Genomic DNA, 4,671 nt, shown 5'->3' on the forward strand with positions numbered 1-4,671 from the left:
TGGGCATTAATGACGTGCCCTGTGCCCAGCGCTCCCTGTTCACCCAACTGAAACCAGAGCAAGGCTTGCTTTGCTTGGAACAACTTAAAATAACTTGAAAACAAAATAAATCACTTTTTTCTTCTTTTTTTTCTTTTAGATGCTGGAATTGCCTCTCTGGGTGTGTGCTGAGCGCTGGCTGCAGGGGACTGTCAGGCCTTGGTGGCTGTGAGTTCCTGTTCTTCTCCCTGGGAAACTGGAAAGAGTTATTCATTAGATTGCAGAAATGTTTTCTGAAACCTGTCCCCTTCTTTGTGCCTTTTGCTGACAGATCTTCTCTTTCTGCCTTTCAATTTACAGCCTCCTTGCAGCTCCCAGCCAGGAAAACCTGGGATAACTGAGGAGGGACCGAGATGAAGGTTTTGTCTGCAAACTTGGGGTAGTTTCTAGGGGATACAGCAACTGTTTTTGTAGGAAAGTGTGTTTAACCACATTGGCCCAAGTTGTGTTTGCACCAGCTTGGAAAACCTGGGATAACTGAGGAGGGACAGAGATGAAGGTTTTGTCTGCAAACTTGGGGTAGTTTCTAGGGGATACAGCAACTGTTTTTGTAGGAAAGTGTGTTTAACCACATTGGCCCAAGTTGTGTTTGCACCAGCTGGGGCCAGAGGTGCCAGGCAATCCAAAGCAAACCCTGCTCAGCCTCTAAATCCCAGGGGAAGTTCTCCAAGCTGCTCATTGACGGACTAAAGATCCATTGAAATGGAACCAAGAGCACTACTAAGTTTCCTGAGAATCCCAGGATTGCTGTCCTAGAATTTTTAACAGTTTTTTTAAGCTTTTTATGACAAAAATTACTTTCTTCCTTTGATTGAGTCCCTCAGTAGGATTTGGGATTTCTGTGGATTCTGAATCCCTCCCAGTGGCCCTGACACTGGTCAGAGCTGGCAGGACAAACAGAGTCAGAGCTCCTGGCAGGCACAGGGGCTTTCCCCCAGAGTGGATCCAACTGCTGCCCCCCAGCCTGGCCAGGCGGGATCTGCTTTGGCTCCCGGCTTCTGCCAGAGACAGAATGTGTTCCCTTGATTGGAATGAGGATCCCGTAGCTTCATCTCCTGGATGTTCCCTGGGCAGCTGATCCACTCTGCCCCACGTCCTGCTCTCAGTTCCTGCCCAGCCAGAGCCATCTGTGCCAAGGGCACGAGCACTCCCAGCCTGGATAGGGAATGGGGGACTGGCTTGTGCACAATTCACCTAGAAAGTCAAACGAGGGGACTGTTGGGCAGCGGCTTTGGCCGACACGGCAGCACAAAGATTGTTCTCTGCAGGGGGCCCAGGTTTGGGTGCCGGTCTCAGCTTTGCAGGTTTGGATGAATTCTACCTACAGCCCGCAATTCCTTGCCGAATTCCTGCTGGAACAGCCTCCCAGTGCCTCCTGGAGCCCGGCTGTTCCCCCGCAGAGCTGCCGCTCTAACGCCAGGTTTGCCAGGAAGCAGCCACGGTTCCAGGCGGGATCGGGACAAGGACAGGTTCATTTTCCACAGACTTTGCTGTTTATAACCCTCCTCCCCCAGCCCCGCTGGTGTCCCTGGGGGGACTTGAGCGAGTTCCCTGGAATTGGGCCGGTTTTCCGCCCCGGGCCGGGCTCCAGGGGATGTGTTGGCCCAGGAGAAGGCGGGGGCCGGACGCGCTCCCGGCCCGGGGCGAGGCAGCCCCTGAGCACGGGCGAGGACGTCTGTCCGGGCGGGAAGCCGCTGTCCCTTCCGAGCCTCGGGAGCGGCCCCGGGGAGTTCTTTTCCCCGAGGAAAGGGATGCACAGCCCTGCCTTCAGGGCACCTCGGCTCTGACCCACCTGTTCCAGCTGTCCACGGGTTCTGCAGGTGCGGTTGGGTCCCCGAAAAACTGCGAATTGCATCCAAGCCCAACTTTCTCCAAGCACCCTCTTTTCTTTTCAGGCATCTCCGAGGGCTCTTGCTCGGGATTTAGTGCCGCTGAGGGCACATGGCCCTGGCTTTAAGGCTGCTGCTGGCTGCTGGCCTCCGGCTGGAAGGGCAGGGATTTGGGGCGGGCGGGACACCCGTGGGGGGCGCGGGGGAGCTCTGGGAGGTGGGCCCTGGGAATGGCTGCCCGCGCTGCTCTGCAGCCCCGCCGTGCCGACACTGCCGAGTGCCAGCTGGATTCTTTGGGTCCTTTGGGGCTGGCGCTGGGGCGTGTCCAGGGTGAGGCATCTCAGGGGGCCCGTCCAGAGCAGCGCCCGGCTGAGGAGCCGCGGGCAGCCCTTTCCCCGTGCCCACCCCACGGGGGCTGTAGGGCACAGCTCCAGGGCACAGCTCCTCCATCCCCTGGCAATAGGAAGCCCAAGCAGGGCTGGGTCGCTGTCTGTCGCTCCGGCCTCCTCCCGGCCCGCGTTCCCTGCCCAGCTGGGACTGCCCAGGGAGCCCCGAGAACGTTCCTGGCGGGAAGCGGGAGCCGCCGAGGGCTCCGTCCAACTCCGGGCCCGAAAAGCGGCCCCGACCTGAGCCCCCCCGGCATTTTGGGTTCCGAAGGCTCACCTGGAGGAGACGCTCCCCCGCAGGCGGGACCAGGCGGCGACACTCGACCAAACGCCTTTGCCTCGGAGCGAGGGATCCCTCCGGACTCGTTTGGCTCCTTTATCCCTGGAAATGAGCTCGGATGCCGCACGAGCACCTTTGCAGCCGTTGGGTGAAGCCCGGACGGGGCCGGAAAACCTCCCTGAGCAGGGCAGCGATGAATTGGTGCCCGTCCCCAGCCGGGCACAGCCCAGCCGGCCGCGCTCCCTCCGGCCCGTGGCTGCGAAGGGCTCCTGCAGAGATTGAATAAAAGCTCATTTCCTGACTGTATTTGCCCGCGGTCTTGCCCCTCTTTTGACTCGCGCAGCACCATCCGGTTGGAGCATTTCTTGGTTTCCTCCCCTGTAGCCGTTTCCCTCCCAGGCAGGGCCTTCCCCGTCTGCAAATCAAGAGGAAATGTTTCAACGGGATTTTGAAAACCAGAGGGTTTGCCCCGGAGGGTGCGAGTTGCCGAGAAAGCGGGGGAGAGGAAGGAGAGCCTCAGGTCTCACCTGGCTGGTGTCAGATGAGCCGCACCTTCTGGATGGCAGGGCAAAGAACTGCTGTCGGTAATTGCCGAAGTTCCGCAGGCAGAGCTGGGAGCAGCCTGTGCCCGACCCGCGGCACGGTCAGTGCCAGCTCCTGGGGCCGCCTGAGGACAGACACAGGGACACGGGGACAAACGAGCAGCTCTGCTCGGGGTCCCGGAGCACGGGAGGAACGGGGAAAGGGCTGCCGCCGTTCTTCCCTCCCCGGCAGGCCCCCAGCTCCCCGCGGCCGGAGCGGGCCCGTGGCCGGAGCCCCGGCGGGCCCCAGATCCCTCGTTCCCGGGGGGCCCTGGGGGTGGGAACCTCCTGGGGCCGCGTTTAAGGGGGAGACGGGCGATGTTCGCCCCGGGAGCGGGGTGCGGTGGCCTCGGGGGTGCCCGAGCGGGGAAGCTCCGATCCCGCGGGGGGTACGGGCGGCACCCCTCCTCGGGGGTCCCGGGGCCGGCCCGGCGTGTCCCCGCGCCCCGGCCGGTCCCAGCCCCGGCTCCGCGTCGACACGACGAACGCGCCGCCGTTCTCCCCCGACCGGGCCCCGGCAGAGCCCCGGCCCGAGCGGCCCCGCCGCGCTCGGCCCCAGCGCCCGGCCCGGAGCGGCTCTTCTCGCCCGCGTTGCCGGGGCACAGGCGGCGAGGCCGGGCTGGGATGAGCCCGGCACCGATCCTGGTCCCCGTCCGGATGCCGAGCCCCATCCCAGCCCCAAACCAACCTCGCTCCTCCGGTCGCGGTCCCGGTCCTGGCCCCGATCCTTGTCCCGGTCCTCCTGCCGAGCTCCATCGCCACCCTCGGTCTTCCGACGCGCCGATCGCTCCCGCAGCATCCCGGTACGAGGTTCCTCCACAGACTCGGGACGAGCGCGGCTCTGCCGGCTTTAAACGGCGCGGCCGGGGCGGGGCCGGGGCGGGGCCGGGGCGGAGCGGGGCCCGCACAGGTGTGCGAGGCGGGGCCCGTCCAGGTGCGCGGGGCGGGGACGGGCAGGGGGCGGGTCGGGGCGGGGGTATTTAAGCGCCGGAACTCGCCCCCGCGGCCGTTTGCTCGGGCAGTGCGCGGGGAGGCAGCAGCGCCGCGGGAGCCTCTCGCTGCCGCGGCCCTTTTTCTTTGCTTTTGTTTTTGTCTTTCTTTTGCTTTTCCCCCTTTTTTTCGTCCCCTCCCTTCCTCCCCACCCACCACCCGCTCCCCGCACGCCGCCTCTCCCCGGCCGCTGTCGCTGCCCTCCTGCACAGCCCGGCCCCCCCACCTGCCCCCGGCCCCCCCTGCCTGCCCCTGCTCCCCCCTCGCTGCTCCGCTGCACAGCCCGACCTGCCCGCACCCCCGCTCCGTCCTTGCCCCCCCGCCCGTCCCGTCCGTCCCCCTGTCCCCCGGGCCGTGTCCCCGCAGCCGCGGGCTTGGGGGCGCCGCTTTAATAAAGCCGCGAGGGCCGGAGCCGGCGCCCCCCCTGGATCCCCCTTTCCACGGGGCCGGGCCCGCTCGGCGGGTCCCCCCTGCAGTTCACAAGCACCGCCCGACACCGCCGGGGCTCCGGCCCGTCCCGACATCACACGGGGGGCTCCGCGGGCGGGGGGACGAGGGGGTGGCGA

The 4,671-nt window shown here is 64.7% G+C and overlaps 1 long non-coding RNA gene across 6 annotated transcripts; it reads right to left on the reverse strand.

The window, feature by feature from the left end:
- Positions 1 to 3,948, reverse strand: LOC135408403 (uncharacterized). Of its 6 annotated transcripts, XR_010427592.1 has the most exons (4): positions 3,804 to 3,948; positions 3,062 to 3,201; positions 1,832 to 2,949; positions 1 to 235 (listed from the first exon to the last, which is right to left on the reverse strand). It is a non-coding gene; the product is annotated as an uncharacterized LOC135408403 (long non-coding RNA). The 6 variants fall into 6 exon arrangements; XR_010427593.1 differs by lacking the exon at positions 3,804 to 3,948 and having other exon boundaries at positions 1 to 227; positions 3,062 to 3,339; XR_010427588.1 differs by lacking the exon at positions 3,804 to 3,948 and having other exon boundaries at positions 3,062 to 3,339.
- Positions 3,949 to 4,671: the final 723 nt, after the last annotated feature.

Source organism: Pseudopipra pipra, unplaced genomic scaffold (genome assembly GCF_036250125.1).
Source record: "Pseudopipra pipra isolate bDixPip1 unplaced genomic scaffold, bDixPip1.hap1 HAP1_SCAFFOLD_423, whole genome shotgun sequence".
Lineage (NCBI taxonomy): Eukaryota > Metazoa > Chordata > Aves > Passeriformes > Pipridae > Pseudopipra > Pseudopipra pipra.